This window comes from Tachyglossus aculeatus, chromosome 10, assembly GCF_015852505.1.
Source record: "Tachyglossus aculeatus isolate mTacAcu1 chromosome 10, mTacAcu1.pri, whole genome shotgun sequence".
In the NCBI taxonomy this organism is placed as follows: Eukaryota; Metazoa; Chordata; class Mammalia; order Monotremata; family Tachyglossidae; genus Tachyglossus; species Tachyglossus aculeatus.
Genome location: NC_052075.1, coordinates 3143761 through 3166891, shown reverse-complemented (window position 1 = coordinate 3166891; position 23131 = coordinate 3143761).

Sequence of the window (23131 nt, the reverse complement as noted above, 5' to 3'; positions counted from 1 at the left end):
GCGCTCAATAAATACGATTGAATGGATGAATGAATGCAGGGAGGTTGAACCCGGCTAGAGAATTAAGGGCCCTGGGGCTTCTCAGTCTCACAGTCCTCAGACAGAACCAGTTCCCTGCACAGAGTCCCATGTCATTCATTCATTCGTTCAATCGTATTTATTGAGCGCTTACTGTGTGCAGAGCACTGTACTAAGCGCTTGGGAAGTACAATTTGGCCAAGACAGGTCCCTTTTCCAGGGCCGGAGGCTGTGCCTGTCGCCCCTGCAGACAGGACTGTGCGTTCTAGACTGTGAGCCCACTGTTGGGTAGGGACCGTCTCTATATGTTGCCAACTTGGACTTCCCAAGCGCTTAGTACAGTGCTCTGCGCACAGTAAGCGCTCAATAAATACGATTGATTGATTGATTGAACAACCTGCTTACCTCGTATCTCCCCCAGCACTTAGAACAGTTCTTCTAGACCGTGAGCCCACTGTTGGGTAGGGACCGTCTCTATACGTTGCCAACTTGGACTTCCCAAGCGCTCAGTACAGTGCTCTGCACCCAGTAAGCGCTCAATAAATACGACTGATTGATTACAGTGTTCACGAAATACGACTGAATGACTGAATAATGAATGAATGAATGAATAATTTCTGGAAAAAGTCATTAACCTAGTGGTTCGAGCTGCCGTGCTGAAATGCACAACAGTTCACCTTTTTTTTTTTAAAAAAAGTGCCTCTTTTCCCTTCCATCTGTACAAAAGGAAACACCAATTAGTTAATAGCCCTTGTGTAATCTTTCCATGGGTTTGCTATATTTCAGGATTTGCAGTCATAGGACGCGGAACAGCCAGGAGGAAAAAGAGAGTTTATCATTTTGAGCTACTAAATTACCTTCTGACACGAGCTGTGTCTTTTTTATCCCAGAAAATGGAAACAACCCCGTCCTTGACCTTCAAAAAGAAATTGACTTACCTAGCTTAACTATTCAAACAAACAACTGTGTACCCTCTTCAATCCCTGCGATGATTTTGATTTACTGTAAATGGCTGAATTTAATGAACTAAATTACGCTATTTAAATGCGTTTTTGTGAATGGTGCTGTAGTTCGTTACAGAGCATTATGCCTATGCTAAATTGTGCTGTAAATGATATGATATGGAACATATGTGCCGGATTCATAATTTAACCGTTTGCTAAGGGGGGTCTTCTTGGGGAGGACACGCTGAAAAATGAGTCTTTATTTACCTGGTGAAATGAAGGTGATATCTCAGCAAATCACTAGGTCTCGCTGACCTTGGCAGAATTACAGTGCTAATATTTTCACATGGATGAGCTGTTCTTGAACAATTTCTCTAATGTATATGGCACAAATAGGCTTTCCATTAACCCTGGATACAGACAGTGTATCTTCTCTTTCCTCCCCTTTTTTTTCCCCCTTTCCTTCCCCCAACACTGTGGCGGCCGTTGCACGGATAACTGCACAGATATTGCGCGAGGCAGTGTGGTCTAGTGGATAGAGCATGGCCTTGGGAGTTAGAAGGACCTGGGTTCTAATCCCGGCCCTGCCGTGTGACCCTGGGCAAGTCAACTTCACTCCTTTGTGCCTCAGTTACCTCATCCCTCAGTTAAAAGGGGGATTGAGACCGTGAGCCCCGCGTGGGACAAGCACTGTGTCCAACCCGATTTGCTGAACCCACCCCAGCGCTTAGTACAGTGCGTGGCACGTAGTAAGTGCTTAACACCTACCATAGGTATTATTATTATAGATTCCTCCTTTTATCATCATCATCATCAATCGTATTTACTGAGCGCTTACTGTGTGCAGAGCACTGTACTAAGCGCTTGGGAAGGACAAATTGGCAACATATAGAGACAGTCCCTACCCAACAGTGGGCTCACGGTCTAAAAGGGGGAGACAGAGAACAAAACCAAACATACTAACAAAATAAGATAAATAGGATAGATATGTACAAGTAAAATAAATAAATAAATAGAGTAATAAATATGTACAAACATATATACATATATACAGGTGCTGTGGGGAAGGGAAGGAGGTAAGATGGGGGGATGGAGAGGGGGACGAGGGGGAGAGGAAGGAAGGGCTCAGTCTGGGAAGGCCTCCTGGAGGAGGTGAGCTCTCTTTTAGACTGTGAGCCCACTGTTGGGTAGGGACTGTCTCTATACGTTGCCATCTTGTCCTTCCCAAGCGCTTAGTACGGTGCTCTGCACACAGGAAGCGCTCAGTAAATACGATCGATTGATTGATTGATTGAAGGGGAACTTTAACATTCATTACGGCAAACAAATCAGACGTTTTCAGTTTCCACCGGTTAAGAAGGTGAATGAGGAGGTTGAGGATGCGGTGGCTTTTGATGTGATGGGCTCTCTATGGAGAAATTACCTAAGATTCATTTATTCATTCAATCGTATTTATTGGGCGCTTACTGAGTGCAGAGCGTTGTACTAAGCACTTGGGAAAGTACACTTGATCACCTTGTAACCTCCCCAGTGCTTAGAACAGTGCTTTGCACACAGTAAGCGCTTAATAGATGCTATCATCATTATCATCATCATCATCATCATCATCAATCGTATTTATTGAGCGCTTACTATGTGCAGAGCACTGTACTAAGTGCTTGGGACAGGGACAGTCCCTATTACAGTATAATGGACACAGTTCCTGCCCACAGTGAGCTTTCAGTCTAGAGGGGGAGATAGGCATTCATTCATTCATTCAGTCAATCGTATTTATTGAGCGCTTACTGTGTGCAGAGCAGTGTACTAAGCGCTTGGGAAGTACAAGTCGGCAACGTAGAGAGACGGTCCCTACCCAACAACGGGCTCACAGTCTAGAAGGGGGAGACAACAGTCTAATAATAATAATAATTATGGCATTTATGAAGCGCTTCCTATGTGCAAAGCACTGTTCAAAGCGCTGGGGAGGTTACAAGGTGATCAGGTTGTCCCACCGGGGGCTCACAGTCTTCATCCCCATTTTACAGATGAGGTAACTGAGGACCAGAGAAGTGAAGTGACTTGCCCAAAGTCACACAGCTGACAATCGGCTGAGCCGGGATTTGAACCCATGACCTCTGGCTCCAAAGCCCGGGCTCTTTCCTCTGAGCCACGCTGCTTCTAAAGTGACTTTGAGGAAGTCACTTAAGTTCTCTGTGTCTCAGTTTCCTCATAATAATAATAATGATAATAATAATAATAATAGTAATAATAATGGCATTTATTAAGTGCTTACTATGTGCAAAGCACTGTTCTAAGTGCTGGGGAGGTTACAAGGTGATCAGGTTGTACCCCGGGGGGCTCACAGTCTTCATCCCCATGTTACAGCTGAGGGAATTGAGGCCCAGAGAAGTTAAGTGACTTGCCCAAAGTCACACGGCTGACAATTGGCAGAGCTGGGATTTGAACCCATGACCTCAGACTCCAAAGACCATGCTCTTTCCGCTGAGCCACGCTGCTTCTCTCTATAAAATGCTTCTCTGCTTCTCTCATCTGTAAAATGGGGTTTCGAAGCCAGTTTCCCTCATCTTTTTTAAGAAAATATGAGGTATTTGTTATGCGTCAGGCACTGCGCTAAATTCTGGGGGAGCTACAAGCTAATCAGGTTGGACAGGGTCCATGTCCCATATGGGGCTCACAGTCTTAATCCCCATTTTACAGATGAGGTAGCTGAGGCCCAGAGGAGTGAAGTGACTTGCCCAAGGTCACACAGCAGACAAGGGATGGAGCTGGGATTAGAACCCAAGTCCCTGTGCTCTATTCACTAGACAGTGCTGCTTCTCCCTCCCACTTAATCCGTGAGCCCCATGTTCGATCCGATTGCCTCGTATCGACCCCAGTGCTCACTACGGTGTTTGGCATAGAGTAAGTGTTTAAAAATATGATTCTTATTCTTACTTTTTTAATGGTATTTATGATAATAATAATAATAAAGATGGTATTTGTTAAGTGCTTACTATGTGCAAGGCACTGTTCTAAGCGCTGGGGAGGTTACAAGGTGATCAGGTTGTCCCATTGGGGGCTCACAGTCATAATCCCCATTTTACAGATGAGGTAACTAAGGCCCAGAGAAGTGAAATGGCTTGCCCAAATTCACACAGCTGACAGTTGCCAGAGCTGGGATTTGAACCCATGACCTCTGACTCCAAAGCCCATGCTCTTTCCACTGAGCCACGCTGCTTCTCACCCACATTTTTAGACCCACATTGTCAAGTCAACCATCTTTACTCTTCCTTTCAGCAGGCAGCGCTTAGAACAGTACTTTGCACATAGTAAGCGCTCAATAAATGCCATTATTATTATTATTATTATTATTATTATTATTATTATTATTATTATTATTATTATCCTCTCCACTAGATGGCAGAAGAGAAAAACCTAGCATCGCTTAGCACATTGTGCAGTTCACTGATCATTCATTCATTCATTCAATCGTATTTATTGAGCGCTTACTGTGTGCAGAGCACTGTACTAAGCGCTTGGGAAGTACAAGTTGGCAACACATAGAGACGGTCCCTACCCAACAACGGGCTCACGGTCTAGAAGGGGGAGACAGACAACAAAACAAAACATGTGGACAGGTGTCAAGTGATCTATCAATGGTATTTCTTCAGCGCTTACTGTGTGCTGAGCACTGTACTAAGAACCTTTTTTTTAATGGCATGCATTAAGCGCTTACTAGGTGACAAGCACTGTTCTAAGCGCTGGGGAAGTTACAAGGTGATCAGGTTGTCCCACGTGGGGCTCCCAGTCTTCATCCCCATTTTACAGATGCGGGAACTGAGGCCCAGAGAAGTGAAGTGACTTGCCCAAAGTCACCCAGCTGACAAGTGGCGGAGCCGGGATTTGAACCCATGACTTCTGACTCCAAAGCCCGGGCTCTTTCCACTGGGTCACGCTGCTTCTCTTGGGAGAGTACAATACAGCACAGTTGATTCAAATGTTCCCTGCCCTCAGTGAGCTTCCAACCTTGAGGGGGAAACACTCGTTAATATAAATGAATAATTTATAATGTTTAATTTCATGTTTAATGTTTAATTGCCCCCTCCTTCCTCTCCCCCTCCTCCCCCTCTCCTTCCCCCCACCTTACCTCGTTCCCCTCCCCACAGCACCTGTATATGTGTATATATGTTTGTATGTATTTATTACTCTATTTATTTTATTTGTACATATTTATTCTATTTATTTTACTTTGTTAATGTTTTGTTTTGTTCTCTATCTCCACCTTCTAGACTGTGATCCCACTGTTGGGTAGAGACCGTCTCTTTATGTTGCCAACTGGTACTTCCCAAGCGCTTAGTACAGTGCTCTGCACACAGTAAGCGCTCAATAAATACGACTGAATGGATGAATGAACGAATTTCAAGATCTGTCCGTAAGTGCTGTAGATGAAGACTATTTGGGAGATGGGGCCCGAGTTGAAATATAGGTGGCATGTACCCTAATAATTATAAAAGACAAGACTTCATTTACGTATATAACCATTCCTCTCACTTGCCAACAAGTTAATTCATTCATTTATTCAATTTTATTTATTGAGCATTTGCTTTGGGCAAAGCTCTGTACTAAATGCTTGGGAGAGTACAATGTAACAGACACGTTGCCTGCCTACAATGAGCTCACAGTCTAGAGATGGGCTCACAGTATAGTTAACCTTTAATTTTCTTTGGGAGTGTTTGGTTCTAACCCCGGCCCCACCACTTCCCTGCTGTGTGACCTTGTGCAAGTCACTTTACCTCTCTGTGCTTCAGTTACCTCATCTGTAAAATGGGGATTGAGACCGTGAGCTCCACGTGGGAAAGGGACTGTATCCAACCCGATTTGCTTGTATCCACCCCAGCACTTAGTACAGTGCCTGGCACGTAGTAAATGCTTAACAAATACCGCAATTATTATCCTTCTAAAGTTACCAAAATAAATTCGTTACAAACGTGGTTGCTCTTGGCTTTAACTCAATGCCTCCAACTCAACGCTCCCTTAACTCTCAAAATTCTCTTTCACGTAGCCAGAGTGTTGCAGGATCCTAAAAAAAAAACAATACGAGGATCATTTTTGGGCCTGGCACATTTTCGGAACAGTTTAAAATGAATTTTTAGTGTGTTTCAGGACCCTCCGGTGAGTCAGTCCAAGAGAACAGTTACCAGCTCCTCTTGGGTTTCAGAAGTTGAACGCGCAATATTTAATGGCATTTTTATAAACAGTCGAAATCCTTCTTTGGGGAAATTAAAACAACAAAACTTGATTGCATTTCGCGATTTCATATTTTGCAGATGTTAATATTTAATCATCTGCAGAGCCATTTAGCTTAAGTGCATTAATGTAACTCATTTAGGAGAGGCCAGTAATTGTTCTATTAACTGCCTGCCTGGATGTTATCCATGTTGTCATGCTGGTAAGGTCAGAGGGGGAGGCTTCTGTCGCACCCACTGAGATTGCTCTGATCTGTTGAAAATCCTGTTAAAATCTAATTACTTAGAAGAATCAGCCAGGGAATATCTAATGAGCTCCAGGAAACCCACTAGAAGAACTTCTGTTTTAATACAGAATGAAATGTCTTATGTCTTTCAATTATACTGGTAGCACATGAAAGGTAATTGTCTCCTTACCAAATGTGACTCTGGTTTGTTGTCTTCTAATTGCGAGTCACTAGTTCCTCGCTCATGTGAAAATAACTTAATTTTCCATAGAGGAGAAAAGTTGGTGAAGAGCGGAAGTGGAAGATTTGTTTTTGAGCATTAGAATTTCGCTCAGAGATTAAATATTTCCAAAAAGAGATGTCTCATGAGAAACAAATATAGAAGAATGAAGAACCCAAAGAGCTTGAATCCTCAGCATTCCTTGGAATTCAATTAATTTGGCTCAATTAATATAATGCATTCAAGATCATTCTTGCTAATCACATGTGAATGAAAATTATTCTAGGTTTTGAAAACTCACATTTCAAATGAAAATTCAGCAAGTATAATACCTCACAAATGTGAAGTTTAATACAATTTTGATTTTGATTTTTTAATTCGATTTTGAAAATTTTAAATCTTTCCCCCCCTTAATGTTTTATTGGTTCTTCTTTGCTTTGAACTTTTTTTTTTTTCCTCCCACACGTGGGAACCGACTCTCCAGTAAGTTCAGCCTATCTCTATCAATCAATCAATCAATCGTATTTATAGAGCACTTACTGTGTGCAGAGCACTGTACTAAGCACTTGTTGCCAACTTGTACTTCCCAAGCACTTAGTACAGTGCTCTGCACACAGTAAGCGCTCAATAAATACGATTGAATGAATGAATGAATGAAGTCCAAGTTGGCAACATATAGAGACAGTCCCTACCCAACAGCGGGCTCACAGTCTAGAAGGGGGAGACAGAGAACAAAACCAAAGATATTAATAAAATAAATAGAATAGATATGTACAAGTAAAATAAATAAATAAATAGAGTAATAAATAGTTTTCAAACTTTTGAAAAACAAGTGAAGTGTAATTTTTTTGAAAGTTAAAGGATGTGCCCGTTTTGAAATATGCGAAGACTCTTCGGTTGTGTCCGGGATTCATTCAAAACGAATGTAGAGTGAATTCTCCTGTCTCTGATGAAGCATCATTATTTTTAGTTTCATTTTGAACCCTGGTTAAATCAATCAATCAATCAATCAATCAATCGTATTTATTGAGCGCTTACTGTGTGCAGAGCACTGTACTAAGAGCTTGGGAAGTCCAAGTTGGCAACATATAGAGACGGTCGCTACCCAACAGTGGGCTCACAGTCTAGAAGGGGGAGACGGAGAACAACACCAAACATACGAACAAAATAAAATAAATAGAATAGATATGTACAAGTAAAATAAATAAATAAATAGAGTAATAAATAGTTTTCAAACTTTTGAAAAAGTGAAGTGTAATTTTTTTGAAAGTTAAAGGATGTGCCTGTTTTGAAATATGCGAAGACTCTTCGGTTGTGTTCGGGATTCATTCAAAACGAATGTAGAGCGAATTTTCCTGTCTCTGATGAAGCATCATCATTTTTAGTTTCATTTTGAACCCTGGTTAAATCAATCAATCAATCAATCAATCGTATTTATTGAGCACTTACTGTGTGCAAAGCACTGTACTAAGCACTTGGGAAGTCCAAGTTGGCAACATATAGAGATGGTCGCTACCCAACAGTGGGCTTACAGTCGAAAAGGGGGAGACAGAGAACACCACCAAACATACTAACAAAATAAAATAAATAGAATACATAAGTACAAGCAAAATAAATAAATAAATAGAGTAATAAATAGTTTTCAAACTTTTGAAAAACAAGTGAAGTGTAATTTCTTTGAAAGTTAAAAGATGTGCCCGTTTTGAAATATGCGAAGACTCTTCGGTTGCGTCCGGGATTCTTTCAAAACGAATGTGGAGTGAATTCTCCTGTCTCTGATGAAGCATAGTCATTTTTAGTTTCATTTTGAACCCTGGTTAAATCAATCAATCAATCAATCGTATTTATTGAGCACTTATTAACAAAATAAAATATGCGAAGACTCTTCGGTTGCGTCCGGGATTCATTCAAAACGAATGTAGAGTGAATTCTCCTGTCTCTGAAAACTCACATCATCGTTTTTAGTTTCATTTTGAACCCTGGTTAAATCAATCAATCAATCAATCAATCAATCGTGTTTATTGAGCGCTTACTGTGTGCAGAGCACTGTACTAAGCGCTTGGGAAGTCCAAGTTGGCAACATATAGAGACAGTCCCTACCCAACAGTGTGCTCACAGTCTAAAAGGGGGAGACAGAAAACAAATCCAAACATACTAACAAAATAAAATAAATAGAATAGATATGTACAAGTAAAATAAATAAATAAATAGAGTAATAAATATGTACAAACATATATACATATATACAGGTATAAAGAAAAAGAGAACAGGGGTGTATTTTTAGACGCCAGTCAGTGACTTTCATTCCAAAATTTGTCAGATTTTTCGCTAATAAGCGGAGCGTGCATGATAAAAACAGGGTGGGCTTCAGTCTGCCTCAGGGTACTCCATCAGGGAGACAGCCGGGGGTCATGGAAGGGGGGTTGGTTAAAAACTTGAAATATCCCAGTGGCTCTCCACCACTGAGAGTTGGAATCAATCAATCGTATTTATTGAGCACCTACTGTGTGCAGAGCACTGTACTGAGCGCTTGGAAGCCTTGCCTTTGCGTACAGGAACCTGGGAGAGAAATGAAATGGCTTTGGAGCCCCCGGGAGAAGAGAGAAATGCTCTAAATCTGGGGATTCAGGCAGACTTGAGAAGCAGCATAATAATAATAATAATAATGATGGCATTTATTAAGCGTTTACTACGTGCAAAGCACTGTTCTAAGCGCTGGGGAGGTTACAAGGTGATCAGGTTGTCCCACGGGGGGCTCACAGTCTTAATTCCCGTTTTCCAGATGAGGGAACTGAGGCCCAGAGAATAATAATAATAATAATGGCATTTATTAAGCGTTTACTACATGCAAAGCACTGTTCTAAGCGCTGGGGAGGTTGCAAGGTGATCAGGTAGTCCCACGGGGGGCTCACAGTCTTCATCCCCAATTTCCAGATGAGGTAGCTGAGGCCCATAGAAGTGAAATGACTTGCCCAAAGTCACCCAGCTGACAATTGGTGGAGTTGGGATTTGAACCCATGACCTCTGACTCCAAAGCCCGGGCTCTTTCCACTGAGCCACGCTGCTTCTGACACGGATAGTAGTAATGGTAGTAATAGTAGAGAAGCAGCGTGGCGTAGTGGAAAGAGCACGGGCCTGGGAATCAGAAGGTCATGGGTTCTAATCCTGGCTCGGCCACTTGCTCGCTGTGTGACCTTGGGCAAGTCACTTAACTTTCCTGTGCCTCAGTTATCTCATCTGTAAAATGGGGATTGAGACCATGAGTCCCACATGGGACAGGGACTGTGTCCAACCCGATTTGTTTGTATCCACCCCAGTGCTCAGTACAGTGTCTGGCACCTAGTTAAGTGCTTAACAAATACCATAGTAATAATAATTATTAGTTATCATTACTGATGTCTTCTAGACTGTGAGCCCACTGTTGGGTAGGGACCGTCTCTATATGTTGCCAACTTGGACTTCCCAAGTGCTTAGTACAGTGCTCTGCACACAGTAAGCGCTCAATAAATACGATTGATTGATGTCATCATCATCATCATCATAATTACTGTTAACTGTTCCATACAATTAAGGAGGATGTTCTATTTGTATTGTACTCTCCCAAGTGCTTAGTACACTGCCCTGTACATAGTAAGCACTCAATAAATACCATCGATTTATTGATTGTAATAGTTGCAGTAGGAATAGTAATAGTGGTAGTATTGTATTGTACTCTCCCAAGTGCTTAGTACACTGCCCTGTACATAGTAAGCACTCAATAAATGCCATCGATTTATTGATTGTAATAGTTGCAGTAGGAATAGTAATAGCGGTAGTATTGTATTGTACTCTCCCAAGTGCTTAGTACACTGCTCTGTACATAGTAAGCACCCAATAAATGCCATCGATTTATTGATTGTAATAGTTGCAGTAGGAATAGTAATAGTGGTAGTAATAGTAAGAAATAGTAGTTGTACTAATAGAAGTAATAATGGTAATAGCTGTAGTGGTAGTAATAATAATGGTGGCATTTGTTAAGCATTTACTATGTGCCAAGCACTATTCTAAGCGCTGGGGGGATACAAGTTGATCAGGTTGTCCCATGGGGGCTCACAGTCTTCATCCCCATTTTCCAGATGAGGTAACTGAGGCCCAGAGAAGTGAAGTGACTTGCCCAAAGTCACCCAGCTGACAATTGGCAGAGCTGGGATTTGAACCCATGACCTCTGACTCCAAAGCCCGGGCTCTTTCCACAGAGCCACGCTGCTTCTCATACTAAATATGACCAGATGAAATAGAATAAACGGAACTCTGCACACAGTAAGCGCTCAATAAATACGATTGAATGAATGAATGAATGAATGAATGAGCGCGGCCCTGGGAGTCAGAAGGTCCTGGGTTCTAACCCAGCTCCGTTGCTTGTCTGCTGGGTGACCTTGGGCAAGTCACTTCACATCTCTGGGCCCCAGTTTCTTCATCTGTAAAATGGGGATTAAGACCGTGAGCTCCATGTGGGACAGGAACTGTGTCCAACCTGATTTGATGACGGTATTTGATAAGCGCTTACTATGTGCAAAGCACTGTTATAAGCGCTGGGGGGATACAAGGTGATCAGATTGTCCCACGGGGGGCTCACACTCTTCATCCCCATTTTACAGATGAGGTCACTGAGGCACAGAGAAGTGAAGTGACTTGACCAAAGTCACACGGCTGACAAGCGGTGGAGCGGTATTAGAACCCATAACCTCTGACTCCCAAACCCGGGCTTTTTCCACTGAGCCACGCTGCTTCACTTGATTTGCTTGGATTCATCTCAGTACATTGCCTTGTACATAGTAAGTACTTAAATACTGTAATTTTATTATAATACAATATATGAATAATACTAACACTAATAGTAGTATAGTATTATATAGTGTAATAGTAGCATATAATAATAATAATAATAATAATGGCATTTAGTAAGCGCTTACTATGTGCAAAGCACTGTTCTAAGCGCTGGGGAGGTTACAAGGTGATTAGGTTGTCCCACGGGGGGCTCACAGTCTTAAATCCCCATTTTACAGATGGGGAACTGAGGCCCAGAGAAGTGAAGTGACTTGCTCAAAGTCACACAGTTAACAATTGGCGGAGGCGGGATTCAAACCCATAATCTCTGACTCTAAAGCCCGTGCTCTTTCCACTGAGCTGTGCTGCTTCTCTAAATATAATAGCATATAATAGTAGTATAATATATACAACATTATATTTCAATATATTACATATTAACATATATAATATAATTATACATACACTGTACTATAATAACATTATTATGTGTTACATAATATATAATAGAAGCAGCGTGTCTCAGTGGAAAGAGCACAGGCTTTGGAGTCAGAGGTCATGGGTTCGAATTCCAAATCCATCACATGTCTGCTGTGTGACCTTGGGCAAGTCACTTAACTTCTCTGAGCCTCAGTTCCCTCATCTGTAAAATGGGGATTAAGACTGTGAGCCCCACGTGGGACAACCTGATCACCTTGTACCCCCCAGCGCTTAGAACAGTGCTTTGCACATAGTAAGCGCTTAACAAATGCTATCATTATTATTATGTATGATATATAATCATGTAATGTATAATCACCTATAATATATAATATAACTTTATTATAATTGCAATTATAATTTTTATTATAGAGTGGTAACTGTAGGTTTGTGCCATTTGCCTCTTCATTTCTGATTCTGTCATTTTTTAAAAGGTGATTTATTACAAAGGAATATAACCAATCTTATTTTGTTAATATGTTTTGTTTTGTTGTCGGTCTCCCCCTTCTAAACTGTGAACCCGCTGTTGTGTAGGGACCGGCTCTATATGTTACCAACTTGTACTTCCCAAGCGCTTAGTACAGTGCTCTGCACACAGAAAGCGCTCAATAAATACGATTGAATGAATGAATGAACCAATTGCAAGGCATGTAGGCCGGTAATTATTACCACCTGAACTAGTGTTTGCTAACCCTAAAAAAACCTCCCTGCCTGAATTCAATATATCCTACGTCTATCAGATCATAGTGTGTACGTGTTGTGTAACGGAATGAGACTTTAAAATGTAATAAAAAAAACTTTTCTCCAAGAACCCCTGGCTTTACTTTAAATACCGTAAGGCATTTATAAAACTAATCTCCACGGGTCCTCGCAAATTAGGAGACTTTATTAGTCTTTAATTTGAAAATTATTACAGCAATCACTGTCTAAACTATAATTACGCTTGAGGGAGAAACTTAAATGGGTCAGAAGGGCCTAAAAAACATACTTAACAGTACTGACAAAATAGTTCCTGGTGCAAAAGCTACGGAAGAAACCATCAATTCTGCTCGGACTTTTTCCCGTATCGGAATTTTACCCCAAGTTTATCATTTCAAGCCTTGGGTCTCCTATTTCTGGCGGAGTCAGATGATTTGATGGCGCAAGCTGATGATTTATCTTCGGATATTAAGGCGAAATGGGGATTATTTGTTAGAAATTCAGCTTCCCCTACAGAGTAGTGGAACGCTCCACATTGTTTAACAGGTGAAGGTGGTTTAGGGATTTCCACGTGGTGAAGGGGAAGTTTTGATCAGGGTGGAGGGGTTAGGATCCCCAGCCAAAAGAGCTGCTTTTTCTTAATGCAGCTGCTAAAAACAGCTAGAAAAAAGCAATCTAAGGAGTTGCTTCAAGTTGGATAAAAGGTCAGGGGATAAAAGGAAGAAGGGACAGGCCATCTGCCCGGAGGATCAATCAATGTGCTTCTTATTTCCCCGTGGGAAAAATCCTTTGGAGGAGAAGGAGTGTGGAGTTGGGAGGAGTAGGCCCCAACTCAAATGCCAATTCAGCCTGCCTAGGGCTGGGATTTATAATAATAATAATAAAAATGGCATTTATTAAGCACTTACTATGTGCAAAGCACCGTTCTAAGCGCCGGGGAGGTTACAAGGTGATCAGGTTGTCCCACGTGGGGCTCACAGTCTTAATCCCCATTTTCCAGGTGAGGGAACTGAGGCCCAGTGAAGTGACTTGTCCAAAGTCACCCAAGCTGACAATCGGCAGAGCTGGGATTTGAACCCATGACCTCTGACTCCAAAGCCCGGGCTCTTTTCCACTGAGCCCCGCAGGCCCGATTGTGGATTTTGGAGAGATCTGCTGGAGCGGACCTTTCCATCAGATTTTGCCCCCCATGGGGGCTCCAGTTGACTTGGGTACGCAACCGTTGTGGATTTGTCGGTTGCGAAGGTGACACCTGGGCTAATGGTGCTGCGGAGAGCAAGACTGGACATGCCTCCAGCCTTCTGCCAGCTGGCTGGACCTTGGGTAAGTCACTTGACTATTTACTATTTACTACTATTTATTATAGAGAAGCAGCGTGGCTCAGTTACAATGTAAAAGATTGTAAAATGGTTACCATCTTCAATATTTCTTCATGTTTGGGCTATAATAACCTTATCATTGTAGGAAATTTCCCTCTAGACTGTAAGCTCACTGTAGGCGAGGAATGTCTGTTATGTTCTATTGTACTCTCCTAAGCGCTTAGTACAGTACTCTGCACACAGTAAGCGCTCAATAAATACGATGGATGACATTGTATACTGACTGATTTTTTTTAGGTGGTCACCAATGGGAGGGGAGCCTCCATCTAACGGAGGAAATTTGGGCACCGTACGTGGTTGGTCTTGAGGCAGCAGAGTTATTTTTTTCCCCCTCTTTGCAAATTGTGAAGCTAGCTCTGACAAAGGCAGCGCCAAACTTTCTTGGAGCCTGATTAAAAATTTCATTACCATGGAATAACTACTTACATTTCAGTGACCCGCCTGTCTAACTCTGACTTCTGGAAATGAAAATTTTGGTTTGCCATTTCAGCACATTAAACCCATTTTCTTTCTCCGTCTTCTGTGCCAGAATCTAGTTGACAAAAGTAACTGAGCTAGCTCCTCCAGGCCAAACCGAAGTATTGGGTTGAGCGGAAAATTCACCTTTTGCCGTGAACGGTCTGGATTTAGCCGGCCAAGTGTGCGGTCTAGTTTCACCGGATAATTTCCAGGTCTCTGTTGCATTTTGTGTTGCGTGTGACATCTTGCTTTCCTGGTTTCCATTTTAATGAATAATCAAAGGGATGAGTTTGCACATCCACAGTGACCATTTGTTGTTTCATAGCCTTGAAGTTAATGTGGGGTCTCTTGAGGATGTAGTGTTGCTTTTAGGAGTGCCGATGACTGAAAATATACATATTATATAATAATATGTACATATTGTCTTGGAAAACCCACAATCCAAACATGGTCTGTTTTCTGGAGAGCTCACATTAACATTTCAATACATCAGGTTGGTTTCCTTGGGCAAATAGCGGCATTAATAGTCACCCCCCCAAATTCCCTCTCCAATGCCGCAGAAGTATACACTGTGCTCATCACTTCACTATTCTTTATAACTGATTTTTCAGCTTTTTTTATTCTTCTGACTTACGAAACTGATCGTGTGTAAATTACCCTGAATATCTGCCAATTTTTGGTGTTGAGTAAATCATTCCAGTACGAGACTGGTAGTACTTGTAATGGTATTTACTGAACTCCTACTGGGTGTAATACACATTTACTAAGTGTTTGGGAAAATGCAACAGAAGCACAATGTGGTGTTTATCTGCAAGGAGCTTACCCTGTGAGGGAGACAGACCTGAAAATATTTACAGATTGAGGAATTGGACTAAATAATGGTTATTGGATTGATTATATATAATCAATATATATATATGTGTGTGTATGTATATACCATTTCATCATCATATATATATGCATATATACACATAATGGCTGAGACTGTAATAATAATAATTATGGTATTTGTTAAGCTCTTACTATGTGCCAGGCACTGTACTAAATGCTTGGGTGGCTACAAGCTAATCAGGCTGGACAAAGTCCATCTCCCATATGGGGCTCACAGTCTTAATCCCGATTTTACTGATGAGGTAACTGAGGCACAGGAAGTTAAGTGACTTCCCAAGGTCACACAGCAGACAAGTGATGGAGACTGGATTAGAACCCATGACCTTCTGATTCTCAGGCTCTATCCTTTACATCATGTTACTTCTAGACTGTGAGCCTACTGTTGGGTAGGGACTGTTTCTATATGTTGCCAACTTGTACTTCCCAAGCGCTTAGTACAGTGCTCTGCACACAGTAAGTGCTCAATAAATACGATTGATTGATTGATTCTTAGCTTCTCAGCCCAGTATATCCCCAAGAGCTGAATGAGGAGATACATTCAGGCAGCATGGCCTAGTGAAAAGAGCCCAGGAGTCAGAGGAAGTAGTCCCAGCTTCACCACTTGACTGCTGGGTGGCCTTGGGCAGGTCACTTTACTTATCTGTGCCTCGGTTGCCACACCTATAAAATGGGGTTTAATCCTGGGAGCCCCTCTGGAACATAGATTGTGTGTAAAAATAACAATAATGGCATTTATTAAGCGCTTTCTATGTGCAAAGCACTGTTCTAAGCTTTGGGGAGGTTACAAGGTGATTGGGTTGTCCCACGGGGGGCTCACAGTCTTCATCCCCATTTTACAGATGAGGTAACTGAGGCCTAGAGAAGTTGTGACTTGCCCAAAGTCACACAGCTGAAAATTGGTGGAGCTGGGATTTGAACCCATGACCTCTGACTCCAAAGCCCGGGCTCTTTCCACTGAGCCACGTGTAGCCTGATGAAGTTGTATCTACCCCAGTGCTTAGTAATAATAATAATAATGATGGCATTTATTAAGCACTCACTATGTGCAAAGCACTGTTCTAAGCGCTGGGGAGGTTACAAGGTGATCAGGTTGTCCCACGGGGGGCTCAGTCTTAATCCCCATTTTCCAGATGAGGGAACTGAGGCCCAGAGAAGTGAAGTGACTTGCCCAAAGTCACACAGCTGACAATTGGTGGAGCCGGTATTTGAACCCATGACCTCTGACTCCAAAGCCCGGGCTCTTTTCCGCGAAGCCACGCTGCTTCTCATTGTAAGTACTTAAACACCATTAAGCCCCCCGCACCCCCCCCCCCCAAAAAAAAAACTCCAGCAAAACTGGAAGTGGCTATTGGGTTGATATGGCTTGGGGTATTGGAAGTTAATTCGGGGAGGCTTTTTATGTGTGTGGTATTAAAGTGCTTATTTTGTGTCAATACTGCTACCCAGACTGAGTTTAGTCTAAAGGGGAGGAAAAACAAGACTTTAACCCCTATTTCACAGATGAGGAAACTGAGGCTCAAATAAATACTACTACTACTAATAATTATGGTATTTGGTAAGCACTTATGTACCCGACACTGTGCTAATCACTGGGGTAGATACAAATAAATCAGATTGGACACAGTCTCTTGTGTCCGATTGGCTTGTGTCCACCCCAGCACTTAGTACAGTGCCTGGCACAGAGCTGGTGCCTAATAAATACCATAATTATTATTATTATTAGAGGCAGGAGGATAGATGGGATGACCTTTGGAAGGCCAACCCCATCCAGAAGTCAGTGCCCTTCCTGTCTTGTGCCCCATTGTGACCCCCAAATCCTGGGGTGGACACAAGCCAATCGGGTTGAACGCAGTTCCTATCCCACATGGGGATCACCATCTCCATCCCCATTTTCCAGATGTGGGAACTGAGGCCCAGAGAAGTGAAGTGACTTGCCCAAGATCCCTTAGCAGACAAGTGGCAGAGCTGGGATTAGAACCCATGACCTTCCGTGGCTCAGTGGAAAGAGCGTGGGTTTGGGAGTCAGAGGTCATGGGTTCGAATCCTGACTCCACCACTAGTTAGCTGTGTGACCTTGGGCAAGCCACTTCACTGTGCCTCAGTGACCTCATCTGTAAAATGGGGATTAAGACTGTGAGCCCCAAGTGGGACAACCTCATCACCTTGTATCCCCCCAGTGCTTAGAACAGTTCTTTGCAAATAGCACTTAACAAATACCATTATTATTATTATTATTGTTATTATTATTCCCATAAATGATTTTCTCAAGTCCACCCAGCAGGCAAGTGACAGAGCTGGGATTAGAACCCAGGTTGCTGTGCCATTTGTTAGAAGAGGTGTGATTATTTAAATAAAAAATTTTTTTTTTTTAAAGCAAGCTTTGGACATGGAAAGAGCTGTGGTACCTCAAATATGGGCAAGGGGGAAGGAGATCCTGTTAGCTTGAGCGGAGGGAGGATAACATCTTATTTTTGTGGGGAACCACTGTAGTTTTAGGTGTAAGACCATTGGCTCAAGAAGGCATTTTTTAATAGTGTTTGTTAAGCACTTATATGTGCCAAGCACTGTTCTAAGCACTGGGGTAGATGCATGGAAATCAGGTTGGACTCCGTCCATGTCCCGCGTCACTGTTATAATACCAGCTTTACAGATGAGGTAATTAAGGCCCAGTGAAGGGATTTGCCCAAGGTCTCTCAGCAGACAAGTGGCGGAGCTGGGACTTGAACCCAGGTCTCTTTTATTTCCAAGCCCGGGCTCTATCTACTAGGCCACAGATTCTGCCTTCCAGTTCCTTATAAGAAATAATAATGGCATTTATTAAGCTCTTACTATGTGCAAAGCACTGCTCTAAGCGCTGGGGGGGATACAAGGTGATCAGAGATTAGAGAAGCCGCGTGGCTCAGTGGAAAGAGCCTGGGATTTGGAGTCAGAGGTCACGGGTTTGAATCCCGGCTCCGCCGCTTGTCAGCTGTGTGACTTTGGGCAAGTCACTTCACTTCTCTGGGCCTCAGTTTCCTCATCTGGAAAATGGGGATTAAGTCTGTGAGCCCCCCGTGGGACAACTTGATTACCTTGTATCTACCCCAGCGCTTAGAACAGTGCTTTGCACATAGTAAGCGCTTAAATAAATGCCATCATTATTATCAGGTTGTCCCACGGGGGGCTCACAGTCTTCACCCCCATTTTCCAGATGAGGTAACTGAGGCCCAGAGAAGTGAAGTGACTTGCCCAAAGTCACCCAGCTGACAAGTGGCGGAGTCAGGATTTGAACCCATGACCTCGGACTCCAAAGCCCGGGCTCTTTCCACTGAGCCACGCCGCTTCTCTGTGGCTTGTTTTGAGGTCTCTCTCAGACCAAAAAGAAGCACCCATGTGATGTGATGGAATTGATTGAGTTCTTTAGATAGTCAGTGAAGCCAACTTTAACAATTAGTGTTAGTGGTGGTATTGAAAGTTCACTTCCAGGATTCCAGAGATTCTCAGAGGAGCATGCCCTCCTGGAAGAGCCGGAAAGTTGTATTTCCTTGCTTTTTTTTTCTTCTTTTTCCTCCCCTTCTCAAAGCCCTCCACTGTCCCCGGCACCAGAAACTTATTTTCCCCCTTCCTCCCACAGACCTTCTCTGAAACAGTTTCCAACACTGTGATTTTCATCAACCCATCAGCCACCTCTAGCACTTTAACATTTAAACCCCTCTTTAGCAGTTTAGTATATATGTGTAAAAATCTGTTGTACAGTTTTTTTTTTATTAACCTAATTGTAAATAATTTTACGGTTGTCTCTCCCATCAGAGTATAAACTACTTGGTAGAAGTAGTCTTATCCTTCTGTTGTAGTAATAATAATAATAATAATAATGATGGCATTTATTAAGCGCTTACTATGTGCAAAGCACTGTTCTAAGCGCTGGGGAGGTTCCACGGTGATCAGGTTGTCCCACGGGGAGCTCACAGCCTTAATCCCCATTTTACAGATGAGGTAAGTGAGGCACAGAGAACTTAAGTGACTTGCCCAAAGTCACACAGCTGGCAATTGGTGGAGCTGGAATTTGAACCCATGACCTCTGACTCCAAAACCCGTACTCTTTCTACTGAGCCACGCTGCTTCTCTGTGTGACCTTGGGCAAGTCACTTAACTTCTCTGAGCCTCAGTTACCTCATCTATATAAATGGGGATAAAGACTGTGAGCCCTGCGTGGGACAACTTGATCACATTGTATTCCCCCCCAGTGCTTAGAACAGTGCTTTGCAAATTGCTTAACAAATGCCGTGGCTATTATTATTATTATTATTCTCTACTTGTACTTGTCTCTTGTACTTTTCCAAGTGTCTAAGACAGTGCATTGTACCCATTTGGTGCCCAATAAATACTTTTAGTACTATTACTATTGCATACATCATAGCTTGTAATTCAACTTTCTCCAATTTCTTCCTCAGCCAATATTCAAACTTGGCAAAAAAATAAAAATCATCTTTGGGCCGAGGCCAAATATGGAAAGGGTTAGTGCGAATTGACTGTTATAAAGTTAAGACTGAGTGAAAATAGAATAGCTTCAATGAAGTGGGCACTGCCAATTCTTGGATCGTCCTTTATCAATAGAATCAGTTTGAGTTTAACTAATTTACCTACCCTCGGGGTCTTTGGTAATGGGCTCATTTTAATACAATTTATAAAACAGGGAAAATCTGAATGATAGATTTTGTTCCAACTATGATGATTGATATTTTCTCTTCGTATATTGGATTCTGTATGCTCTTTAAAAAATGTTTTAACCTTATTCAACTTACTGTTCTGCCAAAGGACGGTTAAAGGATACTGCTGTGTGGGAAGAATAGCCCTGCGATTCGTTAGTGCAAAGTGGCGTCGAAATGCGGGCTTGGGAGGTTAAGGAAAATTCTGCTGGCTTGTTCTTGGAAAGCCTTTATAAAGAATAAATCCAAGGTCCTCTTTTTAGGGAGCCATTTGTAGCTAAGGACAATTTCCGTTATCAATCAAAACATTCCAAGAGAGCAACTACGTCCTCTTCGAAGTACGGCCAGTACTGATAATTGAGCGGCAACCATCATCATCATCATCATCAATCGTATTTATTGAGCGCTTACTGTGTGCAGAGCACTGTACTAAGCGCTGGGGAAGTACATGTTGGCAACACATAGAGACAGTCCCTACCCAACCATGTATTCATTCATTCAATTGTAATTATTGAGCGATTACTGTGTGCAGAGCACTGTACTAAGCGCTTGGGAAGTCCAAGTTGGCAACATATAGAGACGGTCCCTACCCAACAGTGGGCTCACAGTCTAGAAAAATCGTCTTATGTAGATCTACATCTTCTTATTAAGGTAGATAAGAAGCAGTGTGGTCTAATGGGCAGAGCCCCAGCCTGGGAGTTTGAATGACTTGGGTTCCAATCCTGGTTCCACTACCTGTCTGCTGTGGGATCTTGGGCAAGCCACTTCACTTCTCTGAGCCTGTTACCTCATCTGGAAAATGGGGATTAAGACTGTGAGCCCCAAGTGAGAGAGGGACTGCGTTCACCCTGATTTGCTTATATTTCTAGGCTGTGAGCCCGTTCGGTAGGGATTGTCTCTGGTGCTGAATTGTGCTTAGTACAGTGCTCTGCACACAGTAAGTGCTCAGTAAATACGATTGAATGAGTCTACTCAAGTGCTTAGAAGGTGCCTGGCATTTAGTAAGGGCTTAACAAATACCATAAAAAACACATAGTACAGTACTTGGCACACAGTAAGTGCTCAGTAATTATGATTGACACGTTGCACAGCACTTCAGTCAATCAATTAATTGTATTTATTGAGCGCTTACTGTGTGCAGAGCACTGTACTAAGTGCTTGGGAAGTACAAGCTGGCAACATATAGAGACAGTCCCTACCCAACAGTGGGCTCACAGTCTAGAAGGGGGAGACAGATAACAAAAGCAAACATACTAACAAAATAAAATAGAATAGATAGGTACAAGTAAAACACTTCATGCAGTGCTCTGCACCCTGTAAGCGTTCAATAAATACGACTGAATGACTGCTTTACCTTTTAGGTGTTAAGCTTGCATTTGAGGATCCGCTTTTATTTCCAGGCTCCTAGCTGGGTAGAAAAAGTAATAGCATCTGTCTTTAAGAATCACTCTAGTGCTATACCATCTAGAGAGAGAAGCAAAACTAGCTAACCCCATTTTTAATATCAGTCTCCCCTTCCAGACTGTAAACTCCTTGCAGACCAGCAGTGTGTCTGCCAACTCTATTATATTGTAATCTCCTTAGCACTTAATACCATGCTCTGCACATGCTAAGCGCTCAACAAATATATTGATAATAGAGAAACAGAGGCACAGAGCAGTTACCCAAGATCACGTGGTCAGTGGGGCAGGGAAGGCCGATTCTCAGTTCTGTGCTCTTTTCAGTCAATCATATTTATTGAGCGCTTACGGTGTGCAGAGTACTGTACTAAGCGCTTGGGAAGTATAAGTTGGCAACATACAGAGACAGTCCCTACCCAACAGTGGGCTCACAGTCTAAAAGGGGGAGACAGAAAGAAAGAATACCCCTGCAGTCAGAGTTTTGTAACTTATTGATTCATTTCAGGGTCTCGTTTTCTTGAGGTTAAACTTAGTGGACAGGTGGCTTCAAAAAAGGTCAGATGGGTTTGCTGGCTACTGTGGCCCAAGGTCATATAAAGTGACATATTTCAACGCGCTTACCTTCAGTGGTGATGTAGAAAGTACAGAAATGCTCAACAATACAAACCCTAAGTGTTCGTGTTACGTGGCATTGGCCGGAAAAGCTTTGCTAAATGCCCGTTTATAATTTCAACTGGCTTTCCACAGTCTGATTCCTTGGCTTCAGTTCTAGCTTTCCAGAGCCAAAGAAGTTCCTCATGGACTAACTTGACTTTCGTGGTGATGATTGTGGTATCTAAGTGCTTACTAGGTGCCTGGCACTGTAGTAAGCACTGGAGTGCCTACGGGCAAATCATGTTGGACACAGTCTCTGTCCCACAAGGGGCTCAGTTTCAATTCCCATTTTACAGATGAGGTAACTGAGGCCCAGTGGAGTGATTTGCCCAAGGTCACACAGCTGACCAGTGGCAGACCTGGTATTAGAACCCAGGCCCATGCTCTGTCCACTAATTAATTAATAATGGCATTTATCAAGCGCTTACTATGTGAAAAGAACTGTTCTAAGTGCTGGGGTGGGGGGGTACAAGGTAATAAGGTTGTCCCAAAGGGGGCTCACAGGCTTCATTACCATTTTACGGATGAGGGAACTGAGGCCTGGAGAAGTGAAGTGACTTGCCCAAAGTCACACAGCTGACAATTGGCAGAGCTGGGATTTGAACCCATGACCTCTGACTCCAAAGCCCGGGGCTCTTTCCACTGAGTCATGCTGCTTCAATAATAATAATAATAATAATAATATTATCAGCTACCCAATCTTGCTGCCATGTAACAAGGCACCCATGATAACGAAGATCTTGGTTTTCTTGGGCTGTGGAATAAAAACATTCATTCAGTCATATTTATTGAGCACACACTGTATGCACAGCACTGTACTAAGAACATGGGACTAGATCCCCAGCTGGCACCTTTAGAGATGTCCTCATCTCAGTTTGTGAGAGTTTATGTGCAGAAGTTCCTTTTAGCATTAATTGGAGTTGCATATCTGCCCGATGTTGGCAGGGAATGTGTTCATTGTTATTTTGTACCCTCCCAAGGGTTTAGTACAGTGCTCTGCACACAGTAAGCACTCACGTACAATTGAATGACTGAATCTAG